Source organism: Coturnix japonica, chromosome 2 (genome assembly GCF_001577835.2).
Source record: "Coturnix japonica isolate 7356 chromosome 2, Coturnix japonica 2.1, whole genome shotgun sequence".
Classification (NCBI taxonomy): Eukaryota; Metazoa; Chordata; class Aves; order Galliformes; family Phasianidae; genus Coturnix; species Coturnix japonica.
The window spans coordinates 36,593,127-36,612,344 of record NC_029517.1 but is presented as its reverse complement, the minus strand read 5'-3'; the positions used below and the strand labels follow the sequence as shown (position 1 = coordinate 36,612,344).

The 19,218-nt window shown below is 37.8% G+C and overlaps 1 long non-coding RNA gene across 1 annotated transcript in view; it reads left to right on the top strand.

Moving 5' to 3' along the window:
* Nucleotides 1-18,873, top strand: part of LOC107309256 — a 34,826-nt gene extending 15,953 nt beyond the window's left edge. Inside the window, exons 3-5 of the long non-coding RNA XR_001553136.2 lie at nucleotides 3,350-3,519; nucleotides 7,399-7,496; nucleotides 18,646-18,873. This is a non-coding gene — a long non-coding RNA (uncharacterized LOC107309256). The remainder of the gene's footprint in view (nucleotides 1-3,349; nucleotides 3,520-7,398; nucleotides 7,497-18,645) is intronic.
* Nucleotides 18,874-19,218: the final 345 nt, after the last annotated feature.

Here is a 19,218-nt window from a genome sequence, read left to right as displayed (position 1 = left end):
TCAAGGTGCTCTTCATGCAGTAACATTTTTTTGCTCATGGATACTAGGAAACAATTTAAACTTGGTAAGAGAAACCAACACCTGCAACTTCCATGCCCATGGATGCAGAATAAAATGGTAGAACTCATAGAAATGTACTGTGGCATTTAGTCTGCCACAATTCAACTACTGCTATGAAGAGAGCTTTTGAGAAACTAAAACAATAATGTTATTATTGTTACCAAACAATACTGCTCAAAGAATTGGTGCTATATATAAACTCATAAGAATGTTTTCATCAAGTTGGGAAGCCAAGTCTTTGTGAGACTGAAGAGAAGTTTTAGTAACTGAACAAGTGTCCATTCTGCATTGCATTCCCCAAGGGTTAGAAAAACAGCAGAAGGCTACGTAGTTTAGCATTTTTTTCACATGCAGAACTAGAAAAATGAAAATATATCTTTGTTTTATATGGATTTTGTTCAGCCCTCAGTCTAGTGAGCTATTGTTCAAATGCCTTTCACTAACAAAGGCTTAACATTTAACAGAGGATCGGTCAAATTCCTCAGGCATTAGATGCATGGTTGATTCTATTTTTTTTTTATTTTTTTTCTTAAAGACTGTATTTAATAATTAAAACTAATCCACAACATGAAGTATTTTGGAGTCATATAATAGGGTGAATAACACAGCTGTCAAGTAAAGAAGAGCTTTACTCATCAAGGATCACTTCACAATATGAGCATTTCCAGATCCCCTCCAGCTGTAGCACACTTTTGCATAGTCAGAGAATATTTCTTAGCAGCCAATTTAAAATCACAAGATTTCATAACAGAACCAGATTTCCTAAGGATCATTTAACACTTGCAGCAAATTGCCACTCTATGTATTACCTTGCCAGTGTCTATATGTAAGCAATTTTCATTCAAGCAATGTAATGATGACAGGTTTAGTATCTCGCTGGTCATCCTTTTTTAAGATTTAAAATTCCATATACCAAGTGACTCAGGACTTTAGAATACAGTTATAATAGACATATTGAGAGGACTGTGAAACCTGCAAATTCATGAGAAACAAACCTCAGGGAGACAAATACTAAGAACTTGATAAAATCCCCTTTCCTTTTTTGTTATCCATATGAAGGACATGTCCTGCTTTCCTCGCATTAACACTGCATGATCAGAACATACAAGTCTCACAGAACATTTCTAGCAGGCTCAGTAAGAGTATCTGTCATTCTATGTGCCAGAACAGAGCCAAAGTGTTTCCTTATATTGATTTATACTCCCAGTTTTCAGTCAATAAAATAATAAGGTAATGTTATTCACAACATTCATTTTCCCCAAATTTGTGTTACTTCAGTAGATGAATATGCTCCTCTCATTCATTAATGGAGGAAAGAAGGTAATCTGCAGCACAGAAAAATAACAAGGGTACTTCTGTCTGGTACTTCAGAGAGCATGACTAGGAGGACACCATCATCTGACCATATCTGTTTCTCTTCACGGTCACTGACTTAGCTTCCAGCCCACAGTAAGCCAATCTTGACACCTTGGAGGAGGTGAATCTTAAGAAGCAGTCATTATTCCTAACTATAAGGGTTTAGGGAACTCAGTGCAACAATGATGGATCACAGAGGTGGCAAGTTTCTGTGTGCCATATTGACCAGCCAGTCGGTTCAGTACCAAGGTCTAGATCCTACTGTGTCAGGTCTTCTCTTCAAGAGACGTCAGTTTTCATAGCCCCTCAGTAACAACAGGAAAAAAGGACCTTAAGGTTCATTGTCTAGGACTGAATGAAAGAACAAATCACTCAATTATGAACTGGAAAATGAGTGCAGGGTAGTACGGGGACATTCTACTTCATTTTTAATGCCTAAAGATACTAAAATATGAGGGATTTCATTTGTATTGTTGCTGTACTATGTGTACTTATTTAATACATATAATAATATATGTTATCTGACATGGATGATAGCACCTTCCTGTTGAATCAGCCATTACAATTCCACAGTCTCTTTAAAAAGAGCACATAAGGTCTTAGCCCTTGCCTCCTACAAAAGCATCTCTGCAGATATTCTCAAATCACACAGGAATACATGTGCACATCATTAAATTGGATCACACTAAAACAATTTCTTTTGCATTGATTTAAAGGTGTGTCTGAGGTCTTCCAACATTTCTTCAAGCCTCTGAGAGAACTGAATGCTATTTCTCTGAAAAATTCTACCTACACCCCAACTTGTCTTTGTGGACTCGATGCGATCAAATGAGAAAAGTATAGCCAAAGAGATTATAAGATATCAAACTATAAGACTTTGTTTTTGGTCTGAAGCTGCTGATTATAAGTCATATTACTCAGTACACATTCTTTCACAGACAAAGAAACTGCCTCATAATGTGCCTGCATTCACTTCATTTGTGAAACTACACAGCTAGACACAGAGGTCAACATTTCTTTCTGCTCCAAATGGGTGGCAGAGGAGGAGGCTTTGTGGGCTTTTATCCACATAAAAAATGCCTGCCTTTAGTTGGCTAGTTGACTCTTCATTCTTAGTGACTTCATTAAAGACTTGGTCACTACACAACCCTTATGTTCTCTCTCTTGTCTTTTTGCAATATTTATTTCTTAAGCTGGGACCGAGTCCTTCATGTAGATGAAGTCACAGAATATTTTGCTTTTGGCTTTGATGGGAGAGGTATCCTGTGTGAACACGCAGTGAGCTCTGTCTCTCCTGAAACTACAGCTCATCAATGCATTTTTGCAGCTCTGTAGAAAGTACTGCAATCTTAATAGAGATACTTGTTGTAGATGAGCAGAGAATGGCATACTTTCTGCTGATTCTAAATAAAAACATTGTTACCCTTGCAAGGTATTAAAAGCACTTTGGTCTTCTTCAGTAGACAATAGCAGTATAAAGAATACTCTCTTGACAGCATGGAGAGCAGTAAGCTACTTTACTTCCTAAAGCTAATGTTACCTACAGCTCCAGTGCAATTGTGTTTGCAAAGCACAAGAGGGAATAACAGAAAACTGAAATTTCTCTAAATGTTTTTACTGAGTGCTTATTTTAACACATGAAAGCCACTGAGTAAACGAAGAGGACTTTGTTTTACTGGTTACCAGTTTGCTTTAAAAAAAAAACAAAACAAAAAAACAAAATAAAAGAAAAAAAAAAACCCAAAAACAGAAAACAAAATAGTCAGCAACATAAATCAAGACAATTCACTACCTCTTCACTTTGCATTCAGATCTAGTGGCAGCTTCCAATGCATTATTTTAATTAAGCTTCCAAATTTGTTCATATACTGTCCAAGTCACAAGGAGAATTAAAAGCAAATACTGGTAATTTATTTCTGCTTTTCTTCTACAGGCAACTACATCTGACTTGTATGAAGAAGAAAACCTTGCAGGATCCACATGGCTGGAAAGGGCATCAGTAATGTTTGACATTGTTTAAGCTTCTGGAAGCACTGATTTGAACTCTGCAGTGCCTCTGGGATTTGTATGATACACAAGCTTAGTAACTGAAGCAACACACAGGTATTAGACACGAAAAGCTCAATCCTGAATTGCATGCATGATTTATGCAGTGATAGATATTGTAATTTCAAAACACGTAATAGATTTCTCATCCATATGTACCCCTAGAGACCATACATTAATAATAGCTCATCCACAATTTTCATGGTTATCAATTATTTTGCCCTCCTTTTAAAATTTGTTCCCCACTCCACTGCCTCAGTCTCTACATCTTTAGTTATGTAGAAAAGATAACTTTGTAACTATTACAATTTCCTATGCCTTTAAACAATTCAGATCACCAGTTTTCCAGTATTTTAGAGATAAAACATTAAAAAACCCCCAAACACATAATTCCCTCAATTTTTACTATTTCCTAGCAAAAAAATGACAAGAGAGACACTGTGATTTATTAGGTATGTCAATCACTGCTAACTGCATAGAACCAGAGTTTATTACTGATTAGTTCCCAACAATCTATCCTGACATTCTAATTTTAGCTCATCAGTAACTCAGAGAAAGAAGAGCCAGAAGCACACACAGACATTGATCCCTTTGTGATTTTCTGTGAAAGCCCAAATTCAGAGGCATCTTCAAATGTGTTGACTTCTAAAAGATTTTTTTAAAATGCTCAATCAAAAACACTACTACAACTTTGTACAATAAACAAATGTACAGTTAATAGAGTGGTGCAGTTACGATGATATTTTACAAGTTGCGTAATTAGGAAGAACACCATTTCTTTATGTTTTCAGGCCATTAAAATGATGGTGGAATTCCTGTATTTCCAAATTATATGTAGATATGTTCTTTCCTGTGGCACTGACTATGAAATAGTAAGAACCAGGCCCAGAAGTATTTCAAAAGTAGTCAGGTTCATCACTTTGGTACAGCTGAGCATTCCTGCATTGGCTTAATTGTCTGCATGGTTTCTCATATCCTACAGTGGTATTTCCTTTTGCAGTGAAATAATACTGCTATTATATTCTTACTGTAATCTAGAGAGCCATTTTACATAGAGCCCACTGAAACAATTCAGATCTTTATGTCCCCTTGTTAATGGATGTTCAGTAACTCCAAGTTCACTGGAATCATTCTCTGCATTTCAGTAATATTATCCACAAAGTCAGCTTTGTGAAGAGCTCAGAAACTTTTGTTTTGTTTTGTTTTATTTTGTTTGTATGATAAATTTCTCAGAGAAAGATGGTGATGAGGCATCTAAAAGTATTGCACTGTGCATATAATATTTGGCAAACACTTTTGGTTGAGTACTTGCAAAAGTGTCAAAGGTATTTAAAAGTTTCTTTCAAAACATTCTGTTGTAGATAGGGAAAAAAATGCCAAGTAAAAGGGCTTAAAGAGGATCAAGAAATGCTAAAAGACTTAAAGACGTACCCTATCAACTTGTGAAATGTTAATATAAGAATGCATCTGGAAAAAAAATTATATAAAAGGTAGCAATGCAAGCACTTCAAGGCTGCTACTTAGATACAACTAAGCAGAAAATGAATAACCTTGTTAAATATCAGAAACTGAATCTTTTGTATCTTACAACCCACAGCTATTAAGAAAAATATAACTCTATTTCTTTTTTTCTAAGTTACCAGAGGTATTTAGTTTTTCATCTTCTAAAAATGGTTTCCATTCTTTATTATTTTAGTATGAGACAAAAGGAATGACAGATAGCACTATAGCTGAAGGAGGTACAGGATTTTCATTTTTTTATCAGGCAAAAGATTTGTAGGAAGTAATACAGATTTGGAAATTCAGAAAAGGGAATGTGAAAGGTAAGGTTAATAATTTTTAGCACTAGTGCTATGAGGAAGAAATAAAAAAATAATGTTCATAAAACAGCATGTTGCCTTTCCATTCTGAGGTCTTATTCATTAGACTTTTAATCTTCATGATCTTTGAAAAATTAGTATAATAGCAGGAGTTGGAACAGAGCATTTAGATCAGCAGGGGCTTTGATAGTCACACCTTTCTGCTGTAAGATACTTTGATTGAAAGTGAATGAGATACGATTAAGCCTTAGCAGCACTGGCTGTTCCTGAGATACTCAGAGTTTGATGATCTTACTGTGTATCTAGGTGGGTATTAACTTACAAGGGCCACTAGGAGTTTCACATCTGCAATACTAAGTGTCTTAAAAATGACTCTTGTCCTTTCTACTTCTATGTTAGATGTCATAATACTGAAAAGAAAGTGGAAAGGAAAAGGTATGTTTTACTGCAGAAGCCTACAGGGAGATAGTTGCATATATTCCCTCTCAGCAGTGGCCAGATTGTAACATCTGCATAGAGCTCTGCTGCTGCAAAGAAACTGGTGCAAGAAAAGAAGGAAATACAGCAAAATCAACCTAAGCATGTGGTGGTGCTCATGTTTCTCCCCGATATAGGGAGTCCTCTGTGATAACACCTTTAGGGGTGGCAGTGGTGTGGATCATTTTGAGTGGCATGTTGTCCTTCCGTCAAGGCAGGCTTCAGCGTTGCAAAAGAACAGTGCAAGGCAGCCTGAAGAACCAGCAGACTGGGCTCAGACTTGCTCCTCTGTGATGCTGCATTGCTGCTGCAGGCATGCGCAACAGCAGGAGGAAACATCATCTAGAAACATAGGGAGAAAGGCAGCCATATGTACAGAATTCCCTCAAAATGACCTTCTGTTTCCCTTTGCAATAGCTGTACACAGAGTAAGTAAAATTCAATATCGGGAGCTTCAAACAGCTTTCCCACAATGTTATCTGTGGACAGTGTTGGAGGTGAAGTTTGAAGGAACAGGTGAAGCAAGATCCTTGAACAAGTGACAACTGTGGCTGCTGGAAAGATAAATTCCAGCCTATAGACCTTCTTTTTCCCAGTAGTAGCAAAAATAGCAGCTGGCACAATCAGGTCTGGGGAATCTAAACTGTTTAAAGTTCATTCAGTTTTACATGACTGGGCTTTGTAGGCTGATGAGCATCAGCAGTGATATTTAAATTGAGAAAGCACACGTAGGAAAAGTGTCAGATTACATAGAAGCAGTTAAATCTCAGGCCCAGAATGTCTTCTACCTCCACACAAATTAAACCAATACAATTGAAAAGTAATGTCAAATCATCTAGAAAGTAAAGTCCATTCACTTTGCTTATTTGAAAGCAACAAAGCAATCCATGCTGACCTGTAAAGGGCTTACTATAGCATAGGAGAAGCAAAGGCATGTTTTAAACACTCCTATGTAATTAATTATGAATACATTTGTTTTTCACATATGACTATGAAATATTTGCTCTCTTAACTTTTTAATATGCTTGACTATATGAACACTGATTTAATTGCTATCAGTTGTTTTCACATGCTGCTAATTAGTTTTGATTTGCTCTACAGCAAAGCATGCACTCTTTTAATAGTTGACCTTAGTCGCATTTTCCTCCTGAAAATTATTTCCATCACTTGTATCTGGACTATGCAGATAGTGTAATTTCAGTAAGTGCTTCAAATAGGAACCAACACGTGAATAAATGAAGATATTAAGCCAATGCTAAAACACCTACATTTAGGTCAAGAAGCAAGTTATATTTTTAAACTCTACCCATAAAAGTTCTGAACTGCGACTTACTCATCTCCTAGAGCTGCTGTTGACTCAAAATGAAATTCTTCTGAATGACTGGCTTTGTGTCATACCAAAGTAGAAGTCTTGACAGATTTAGGAATAAATCACCTAGCACTTTCAACTTCTGTGAAAGTTTGACTCCTTTGTATTTGTTGCCAGATACACATGCTTTGCATTGATAAGCTTGGTTGATATGTCACATAAGCAGGGGAGTATTATTTTCACAAGAAGTGAAAGAGAAAAAGTAAGTTTTTTCTGAAATCTCTCCTCTATTTTACTTTTGATTGTTAATGTACTATGTTCCTCTGTCAGAACCCGGAATCCCTACAGCAAGCCATGAAGGCTTGAGAAATCCAGCTTCCTGTAATTTCACTACTCATTCTTCATGGTGACTTGAGGATGCTTTGTGTGTAAGTACAGCTATCGTAACCTGCATGAGGATTTTATGCTTCTGTTTCAAGACATGATTCTAACCTGTCTGCCTGCAGCTAGGCAAACCAATTGAGGAAAATTGTAGTGCAAACTTAAAGGTTCTCCCAAGGCTGTAGGAAACCTTGTATGGCTTTTCCAGTTGACTGTGCAGTAGATTTGTAGGAATCCACCATACCAGAGGCCAAAAGCTGACACAAAATGTCTTCTGCAAGCTTTGATTTCTTTTTCGTTGTAATGACATCTTCCTTTATATTCTACTGAAACAAGTAACCCAGGATTTCCTCTCCCTTTGTTGGGCAGCTTCCTGTTGTGCAGCTGCCTTCTGTGATGTCAAAACATATGACTTAAGTGTAGCCCAAAGATTATGTTGCCCAAGTCCACCAAAATTAATCAGATTTGGATGTTTAATACTTTCAGCATCTCTGAATATTTCAGTTTGCACAGCAAAACTTCCTGTAATAATCCAGCCTTTCCTCTTCCTCAGGCAAGTACAGGTTCAGTATGACTTGAATATTACACAATGCAATTTATTGAAAGATTTCTGTTATCTTTTCTCCTTTAGTGCAGCAGAAAAAGACTTTACTGCATCAAAGTCTTGTGCAAGAGGGCTTCCTTGCATGTATAATTACATATAATTCTTGCCTTCCAATCTCAGCTAAATCAATTCTTCTGGTAGCAGACTCTGTACTCTGACTCTGCATTTGAATAAAGCATCATTTGTATTGAATGTGCTGGAATTGGCAGATGGTTGGTCAGTCATTCAGTTTGATATTAATTGCTTCACTGAGATCCCTTTCAGAGAACTGGGGACAAAATAGATAGTGTCTTATTACATTAAGAAAAAAAATCACATCTGAAATGCTTTGAGGGAAGATTCATCTTCTTGGCAGACAACAGACTTTCTCCCTAAGAGTTATATCTGACCAAAAAATTCCATGATTTGAAGATAATGCACTTTCCTTTCTGTTATTAGCCAAAATCATTTTTTTTTTTTTTTTTCCCGGAGGGAAAAAAAAAAATTAGTTTAACTTTTTTTTCTGGAAAACAGGTATGTAGTTATTTTCATTATTATTATTACTATTGCTCAAATGTGTCACCACTCATTTATGAACCTGTTCACCTGCATTCATATGTGCCTCATAATGGTTCTTTCTGAAGGCAATTGCAGTCAGCTGAGGCAGAACAGGTAAAATCAAGAATATTCTGCACTTGGTTTTGATGTCTAGATGTCTATAATGTGAACTGGAATGAGGGCTATAGGTCTGCTTTTGATAAACTGTGGTGGGTCTGCTATTGGAGCATTTCAGGTATAATGAGCATTTCCAGGAGCAATCCAACATACCTGCATGCTTCACATCAGAAGCACTTTTTTTTTCCCCTCAGCACCTCAAAATCAATATGTATGATTTAATCTCAAATTCCTTACCTGACAGATATATAAAATGTCACATAATTTATTTGCTGGCCATTAAAAACATATCTAAAAATATTTCTAAAAAATATAGATAGACAGATATGGATTTAGATATTTACAAATAGATAAATAAGCTTTCTAAATGTGTAGCACCCTTTCTTCTGATAGTTATATGTTGCTATTTCCCTCATAGCAATTAGAAAAGGCCAAATGATGCCTATTTCTTTTTGATATCTTCTGCAATATTTAGGTATACAGTGTGTCTATTCACCCTAAGTATTTTTTAAGAAGGGGTAATCAGTTAAAACTGGAAGCTGTATACTTCTGCCAATGTAAAATTGTACTGGATAACTGAGTTAAATGTCTTATCTCCAGAGCAAGCCTCTTACAACAAAGGATGCAAAACTCCTATTCCCATGCTCTGCCTCCTGCACTTCTCCCTGAGTCCTCTTCACAGTAATTTTCCTTTCCGTGAGTAGGTAACAATACATCAGACACTTCAGTTTTCTCCTCCTGCTATCCTGCTTTTGCAGATACAGTGAGTAGCATCTGGACTTCACACTCAGCTGATTCCAGCCATCAGTGTCTTAACTTCTGGAGCTTATTTACAAACAACATGGAGGTAGAGCAATAACACACCTGGTGCTTTTAATTTGAGTAAAATTCCTTGCCCAGTCTCAGCGTCAGATCCTGAGCTAACAAGAGTCAATTTAGGTCTATTTGTCCTAAATGGATAATATACATTTACACCAGCCAACACTCTGCCTTCAGAATGTTACAAGGCTTGCTGGCAATGAATGTTTCACCTGGATAGATGGATACACTTGGGACCAACACAGAAAAAATCAGATTTTTCCTTTAAACTGAGCTTTCTTAAATAAGCAGTAAAAATGGCTTTGTCATAATTTTCTGCATTTTGCTTTATAACATTGAAATAGGCATTAACGTCAGACAATATTGACATTGGCTAAAATTCTTCACTGCAGTAAAACACTAAGTCCATGTGGAAGGACCAGCGGAACAGCACTGACAGCAACTTGGATCATATGGGCTCACAGTCTGTTGGCTCACATATCTGCGTGGGAGCTGGGCCAATTGGGTCCCAAGCATAAAAGGGCTTGTGGACACTGTCTGAATGCTATGACCTTGAGCTACCTCTGGACTGGTGGCTACCACTGTCACTTCTTTCCTCTCATCTAATTGTGTCCGGAGTTGTTTTACCAGATGAAACTATCTGGCACAAAACACTGCAATGGTAGTCTCCAAAGCAGTAAAACTAAGGCAGCAATAACAGTCATTTTTGCAGTTGGCTTTCAAATGTTTGCTGGACTCAGCCATTATTACTGTGTTAACTGACTAAGTATGCAAGATGAAAACTTTGTGATGGATCATCTTCATAGACATCCATTGTCACTGTCACGTGACATTTGATCAAATATCTTTGGGAAAGGTAGTTTCACCACTCCATGAGTAGTGGCTCTCAGTGTAGAAAGTAGTAAGCCTCACGTTGTTTCTATTCACATCTACAGACAACAGAGACGTTCTTGGTATGATTTTGACAATGCTTTTCAGTGTCTTGCTACCTAAGTCTGTACACTGAATCCAATAGCGAGGGAGGCACCAAAGGCAAAGTGGTTTTAAGAATGGAAATTTTTATTAAAATAGTCAGGAGGATGTTTCTTAGCTACCATCAACAGGGTCCCAAAAGGTCAATGACAGGAATGGTACTCAGACATCAAGAAACTGCATCGTGTATTTAGACAAAGAAAAACAAGGTGTGACCAAAGATGTTGAAAACTTTAGGTAATGCAGCAAAGTTCTCAGGGCTGCTAATTAGCCTTGGCTTCATGCTGGACTAGCACAGCTCTACTGCTTACATTTTTGTAGGTAGTGCTTGCTGATGCTGAGCTGTGTTATGTATACAGATTGAGTTATTCAGGATACCTAGGTATCTATAACATCACACATTATCCCACAGTATATAAGCCCAGAGAGTTGCACTGAAGCTGACAAACAGCTAACTAGGAGTAGTAGGAATAAAAAAAATTCTGCCCGAAGCTGTTAAGAAAACAAAAGCAATCAGGTCAGCTAACCTGTTAATCATGTAGATAAGAGGGCAGATGCAAAACTACAGAGGAGACAGGAGGAAGTATTCTTTTCTTAGCAAGCTTACCTTTCCTATCCTTTCAGCAAAAATCAAGCCAATAAATGAAAAAGAACTTAGTGTCAGATAGAAGTTCTGCAAGTAATATTCCTAAAACAGAAGAGAGCATGTTTAGCCACAGCAGTGAATGAGGAGGTCGACACACTCAGCAGAATCTCTTAGCTTATGAATAAAGATGACAGCCGAGTGAGAACAGAGCCAAAGCTTTGAGTAAAAGCTACATAGCAATATTCACACCTCTAATGAAGCCAAAGAATTTCTGGCACTGCATCTCTTGTCCTTCAAATATGACATTTTTGGCATGTTGCCTTTTTACGCATGTGTGTTTTGGTAGTGAAAAGAAATCCTACCTTTAAAGAATGTTTCACTTCACTGTTCCCAAAGAAATATCCCATTAACAAACTCCAGGGTCAGGGCCACGTGCACATCAAGAAGCACAAACAAAATTAGATCAGAGTGAATTGTATCTCCCTGAACAGTGTCCTGTTATACACACAACAAGTTTCGATATTTATGTCTCCAGTTCACTTTTGGGCATGCTAACACTCCTATATATTTCTTTCTGGATGTACTTCGGAACTAAGCTCTAACTGAAGTCTAAGTCACTTCTCATCAACCCCATAAATTTGTTGGATAGGAAAATGCTAAAGTAACATGAAAAATTACTCCGTCAATTCCCATTGCCTTATAAAATACCTTGGCAGCCCAATTTTGTTTTCTTTAAAGCATTGTGCAACAGATTTGCTGGAAACATCACGTTTAGTCAGATTTGTTCTTAAAAATATTTCCAATTCAATACTCAAACAATTTTAGCATTTAATAGAGTGGTGGAAATAAGTTTGTAACACATACAAAAGTTTGTAAATGGATACTGGTGCATTTCCTGTTGATGACCTGAGAGGATGGCATGCAGCTGATATGCTTAAGGGAAGGGTTACTTGTAGAAGGACCTAGACAGATGGATTGAGCTGACAGGAAACCCAGGGAATTCAGCTAGTATATATACTGTGCTTCATGCCTGCGTGCAGGCCTGGGGCCCAAGCACAAGAAGGATGTGGAGTTGTTGGAGCACAGAAGTAGGAGGGCCATGAAGATGATCTGAGATCTGGAGCCCCTCTATTGTATCCATGGAGGCATTCAAGGCCAAATTGAATAGGGTCCTGTGCAGCCTAATCTGGTGGGTGGCAACCCTACCTATAACAGGTGGGTTGGATCTCAGTAATCTTTGAAGTTCCTTCCAATCTAAGTCATTCATTTTGCCTGGAAATAATAACAACAACAACAACAAGAAAACACTCCAAAGACAATTAATCACAAGAGCAGGGACCTAGAGAAATCTTTATGTTCTTGGATGTTGATGTTGGTTACAATGTATTCTATTTCCCTAGCACTGTTGCTCGTAGTAGAATTATCCTACTGGCACAGCTTCTCCAGCTGTGCGTGAATTTCTTTTGAGGGGGTTCTGGCTGATGAAATATATTAGTTTAAATCAGAATTTATTAGTAGAAAGAATGAAAGAAGAAAGTTTGGGGAGGAAGCTACGGTGCTGAGGCAGCAAAAAATAACTGCTATATCCTATATAGTTAACAGCTGAAGTGATTTGTATTCTGTGGTAGTATTAATGGACAACAGCTTTGATGTATGTTTGGAATTTCATGTTCTAAAATTAAGTTTCATGAAAGAACGTATTTGCCCACTCTAAATTCAGCAGTGCTGACTCGCTTTTCCTTCAAAGGATGTTCTTTAGAGGCAATCTTCCCATTGACATGTGAGGAGGAGTTTGACCCACATTCCTTACTTTGGTACAGTCATCTAAATTACTGGTGTGAAGTCTGTAGTAATTTCTACCTTATGAATGGGTCATTAAGTTACAAAAATGTATGTCTTCCTATCATCATGTATTATTATAAACTATTTTCCAGACACCTTTTGAATCCTCTGAGTAGATAAGTTTTTACTATTAAAGGAAAAGAAGATGTTTAAAACATTTGGAAACTCATGTAATTATGTTATGATCAGAATGGTAAGGCAGACCACCTGTGGCAAAATACACCAAACATTCACATTATCAGTTTAAAATCCTATTTCTTTTGTGGTGCACATCTGGAAAATGCCAACATATGTGCTTGATACTCTGAAAAATATTGGTGTGCCATATTATCCCACAAAAACCCACTTCATTCACTGATCTTACAGATGTTTTCCATGTGGAACTTGAAGGCTAAGTTGCTGAATGTCATCTGCCAGCTCAGAAGGACCTTCTCTTTCTCCTTAAACTGAAGACAGCTTTGGGACTTTCCCATCTCATGGTACAGTGGGTGTAGGCTCCTGAGCTGCATGTGGGATGTGTGGTGTGTGTAGTGAACATGTTGGCTGCAGAGATGCTGCTACAACACATGCTGCTGAAGAGTTTCCTATTTGAGTCAGCCAGAATTCTCCCCCGGGCTTTTCCTGTGGTACGACTCCTCAACAAGCACAGAGTCACAGCTAGCCACAGTCGGATGTTATTCTTATCTCAGTGTAGGCTACAAAATGCAGTATCAATATGCAAATGGAAAATCCTTGTGGTAGGTACCAATACTTTCCAGACTAAAACTTGAACCACTGATGTTCAAACCATAAAGGACCCTATTTCAGTCCGAATTAGCTTTAGCGAATTAAACTGGCTTGCCTAGACAAAATTTTTCCCCCTAATCCTGAAAGCAGCTAATGAAAACTGCCACACAGAGTCTGCAGCTCATCAAATAATTGTAGCATATTTTGTATCTAGACTAACTTCTACTGAATTTAATGAGCGTTGATTCAATGTTACGGACTACTATTTCTTCAGTTGCCCTGAACCACATAAAAATCTCATAAGAGTTTTCTGTTTCCACATGGTAAAAAAAAAAAAAAGGTAGTGCAGAATCATACAGTTCTTGGGTTAGAAGGGGCATTAAATCCCACCTGGTTCCAACCCCTTACCATGGGCATGGCTGCCACCTACCAGATCAGGCAGCCCAGCCCCCATCTGACCCAGCCTTGAATGCCTTTGGGGATGGGGCGTCACAGCTTCTCTGGGCAGCTGTGCCAGTACCTCACTACCCTCTGAGTAAAGAATTTCCACCTAACATCTAACCTAAATTTCCTTTCTTTTGGTTTAAAGATATCACTATTAGACTGTCTCAAATGTTGATCCTCATCCTGCTTGTAAGCTCCCCTCAAATACTGGAAGCCACTACGATGACTCCCCGCAGCCTTCTCTTCTCCCAGGTTAAACAAGTCCAGTTCTCTCAACTTTTCTTCATTACAGCAGTATATCTCAGTATATCTTCATTCTACACCTGCTAGGTTTTTTGTTGTTTTTTTCTTTAGGATCATGTACTTTGTTGTGGTTTCGTAGGAAAAAATAAAGAAAAAAAAAAAAGGTCAAATACAACTTGATAGTTATGATTTAAGTAACAAAGAGTTTGTGGGCTTGGGTAGAGTAACCAGGACTGTCTATAAAAGTAGAGGTTTAGTATATACAGTGAAGCTGAGCATTCCAGTACTCAGAATTACTTAGTCTAACTTGGAATATCCAAGTATTATTTTCCTTATAGAAACCTAGTTATTACTAGAATGTACATAATAGGTGGACTGGACTGTTAGAGACTGTTGGCTACCAGTTTTTTCAATCTCCCAACACTCAGCAAAAGAATACTTTTTTTTTTTTTTTTTTTTTGGTGGTAAAATTAAGTAATTTTCTAAAACACTAGAGCTTCTACAGATTTCAGTTATAAGACAGAGAACAGGTAGAGCTGAAAAGAAAGATTCAACTGTTCTTCCCCATACAGATTTGTAATAAAGAATATAAAGTCTCTTTGTTTTCTCTCCCCAGTGAAAAAGACCTCTAGAATATAAGTCATGGATATTCAGTTATAAAGTTCAGAAGACTAAGTCAGAGGACAGCAATATGGTGTGGAAGGTAGACCCTGAACTGCCATATGGCACAGTGTACTTTAAGTAAAAAAAAAAAACAAACCAAAAAAACACAAAAACACTTAAAATTTGCCTTTTACAGTATAAAATTCCCTTTGTAATATGGCTGGAATGCCTATGCTAAATGAGATTCAATAAAAGATGAACTAGCACACAGAACACAATGAACGCTTCTTTGTTTAGTACAGCAATGCTGACAGTTGAGGAACTGAAAACTCTTTCCTTCTCAGTTTCCAAAGCCATATTGTTAATTGCAAACCAGGTAGAGCAATGCAACTAAATGAGATGTTACTTGAAAACTAAATAACCCACAGTTTTTGTTTGTTTGTTTGCTTGTTTGTTTGTTTTGTCTGAATGCATTCCCAGAGGCACTGTTATGTTCTACACTTGATCAGTTTGATCAAGCCTCTATGCTGTACCACTACAGTATACACAACTTTAGTGAGACCTACTTTGCAAAAAACAGAGGAGTTTCATTTGTAGCCAAGTAATTAAGAACAATGTTAAGATGCATTTGGTTCTGTCTGTATCTGCCTGAAATAACGTTTCAGAGCTGTACCTCTCTGACTGATTTAGTACTGAAACCTCTGCATTAGTCACTTTGCTGAACAGCACAGGCAGACTTTCAGGTACTGTGGTGATAAGCACGATATACTGAACAACCTTATTCACAACCATGCTTGCCTGATGTCTTTGTCCAGGTGCTGGTCTAAGCAATAAAGCATTTCATGACAACATCGGTAAGAAAGATCTGATCCTTAAGTTCCATTCCAAGTTCATCAGACAAAGATTTGACATTTTTGACAGAGAAATTATTAAAATAATTTATATCCTTCTTGTTACTTTTGCTGGAGTTAAGTTGTACCATTATCAGCTTTTTTTGGAGTCAAATAGATGTACCTTATTTTCTCACTAGCTGTGAAGTCAGTAAATGTTAGTTTCATTAAAAGATTATGATAAAATTAAGTTTTATCCAAATTTATATTAAAAAATAATAATAAATCAGGAAGTTCTGATGATGACTTCCTTTTCTGAAACACTTCATATCCCATGCATTTAACATCTACCTTCCATTTTCCTGCTGATAAGAATTACAACCTCTATTCTAAGCCATCCATCCCCTGCTTCATGGGGCTGGCAGGGCTGGCAGACCAGACAAATAGGACTGTCCTTAGGTAGGTTCCCAGCTAGAATTACAGTCCCGTATAAAGTTTTTTTCCTTCCTAAGAAAATGATAAAGAACAATGTAAGTTATAAAAATAACAGAATAATGGATTAAATAGGTTTGGGTTTTCCTTTTAATACAAAGGAGAGAGATTTGCGCAGCACTAAATTCAGTTAAAAAGCTGAGTCATCAGATAGAGGATAAATTTCTGGTGGGGCAGATTAATTATTTTCCAATCAATGCTTTATTGTTTGTTGAAGCTGTGTCCATCGCAGATGGGGTGCTTGATTGTAGAGTCATTACCAAGGAAATGTCCTCCCACTGATACCAGTGAAACTACTGAATGATTCATGGACTGAGGACTGATTGAAGTATTGGCCAGGAGTTTATTCACACCCTCCAGGAGGGTCTGATTCTGGTTTACAAGAGCAGCAAGACTTTTCTGAGTAACTTGGAGAAGCAAGATGGAACCCAAAATTGCCAGTGTGATTAGTATTCATATCACAGTGATGCTTGAGCACATTTCATTAAAATGTCATTGTAGCTATAGAATTACTGTTCCTTACTTCATCTCTGCACAGGCTCAGGCCTCCCAAAGAATTGGTAGCTGAAGAATGAAGCAGCAGCTCCTTTGCTGCTATACACTGCAGTAGCTCTGCTGAAGGGCATCAGAGCTTCTGCAGCTCACCCCAGCTGAAGCTCAGGACCTTTCAAATTGAGCCTTTTTAGCAAACTGAAAGGCAAGGCAGAGCCCACACTCTACAGAGCAGTACCCGAATCTTCAATATCTTTTGTACCTGTGGGGTGTACGCATGTTTAGGGGAAAGAGAGAACAAAGAAAAAAAAAATGGAAGCTAAATAATGATGATTGTGCAGAAGGAAGAAATAGCTGAGAAAATCTGAGTCATAAAGAACTATCAAATGGGGAAGCTGGGGTGAGGGGAAACCCATCATGTTTGGTGCCTCAGTAAGTTTTGTGAATTATGAAGAATGTGAAACAGGACACATAAAGCAGCACAGAATAAACTCCACTTATGGTCGTTTAGTGCATTTCCTATCAAAATTTGAACACACATATGAATAGAACACCAACTATCCATTTCAGAGCATGCAGTTGTTTGTAAATCTTGTTTTATGTCTACTGGAAATTACCAAAGGGCTTTTTGCATGAAAGAAACTTGATAGGTCAGCTTGAAAACACTCTGAAACCTGTTCGCTGAAGGCGAGGTGCAAGTTTCACATTGCTCCAAACTTCACTCACTGGGTTGTGGGTCTGTGAGCTGCTTTCATGTAGAGATCAGTGTCACTTTTATGGAGTGACCCAGAGAATTTCATTACTGTACAGTTTTGTTAGGATCCTGTGGTAATAGCATTTTTTGGGTGCCCCCGGGATTATTGGGAGCCCAGATTTCTTTGCTGTCTTTCATATCTGCAAGCAGCTATGCTGCTTAGGAACTATCCACAGATATTTTGTGAGTGTGTACTTGTGTGTGTTTGTGTGTTTGCCAATACACTTGGCACAGACAGAATGCATCTGGCTCAAAGAAACTACAGGATATCGACTCCGACAGCATTCCAGTATTAGTAATGACATTCAACTGAAGCAGACATATCTATGGAACAATCATGCATTTGTCTGTCTTTTGAATCAGATATGCTAACTTGAATTGGAAAGGGCAAGGCTCTTTCAGAGCACCCATGAAGCAGTTGGGAGCAGGAGATCTAGAAGGCTAAGTTTTTTTCCATCTTGCTCTTTGGAAACTAAATATGCAAGAATGGAACTTAGCCCGAGGGAGGCTTTGCTCATTCCTAAGCCTCTGACCTCAAAATAGAGAGCTGGGAGTCAGTTAAGTCCCCCTGACAATAGTAGGGGAAAGAAAATTGGTGTTTCAAATTATGTGTATTTTGGACTATAATTTCACACTCAAGTAGGAAATAAATTTAATCTATGATCAGTGATCATTAAATTATTTCTTGTCCACAGGAAAACAACAACAACAAACAAAAAATACATATAGCCAAAAACCTGTAAAACAAATCCTGCTTGGGCTTGGGGGCATGGCAAGTGTTGGGTGTGCCAGTGTAGGAAACAGCACTTATCCTGCAGCATTCTAGGGTCCTCTCTGAGCCAGGAAATGCCATCACAACCTGCAGCAGATAAGATAAAGAGCTCTAAAGATGGCTGCGGTCTTTATAGGAAATCAGTTGTTCAAATAACTGCTTATGTTCTGCATGCTTAGAGAAGCTAGTATCATTTTTCCCACTAAGTTCTTACATGCTCTTGACACTGCTGGCATTTTCTCACACCTCCCTCTAGCCCTCACAACTTTGTGGTATGGAAAATTAAAAAAAAAAATAAATTAAAAAAAGGAAGGTAAAAAAAATCCATGTTGTAAATGTAAGCTTTCACTCTCCCTCCTCTAGTGCTCTTTCACTACCTGGTAAAATGAAGAATTAAAGTGAAAGGAAATGGAGTGTGACATCAGACCTGTGGCCAAGTCCTTAATTTGTTTTCTTGCTAATGCTGAACTCAAGGAAATCAACTGGATCCTTGCCTGAGTAAGTACTGGGCAGAAATTAAGGAAGGGTTTGAAGACTGGGCCTTTGATGGTTAGGCCAATGCCTTCCGTGTAAGCCCAAGTTCTTAAAAGAACACAGAGAAAAAAAAAATACAAACTGAATTCCTTAATACTTCCTGTTTCCAACTCAGGCAGGAGGATCTCAATATTACTATGAGAAGCACTGCTGTTCTCATCAGAAGAATTCTACAACAGTACTGATGCAGCCCCACTAAAATGAGAGTATGACTGGATGTGGGCAGTTACAGCTAGGAGACAAAGAAACTCAAAAGGCAACCAATTACAGTTATGACTGACATACCTCTCTTCAAAATCACCATAGGGCTGTATGGATATTTCTCTACAGTACTGAGAACACATGCAGTTCTAAAAAGTCTGCACAGTAAATGTGGAACCAGATGATCTTTCAGGTCCTTTC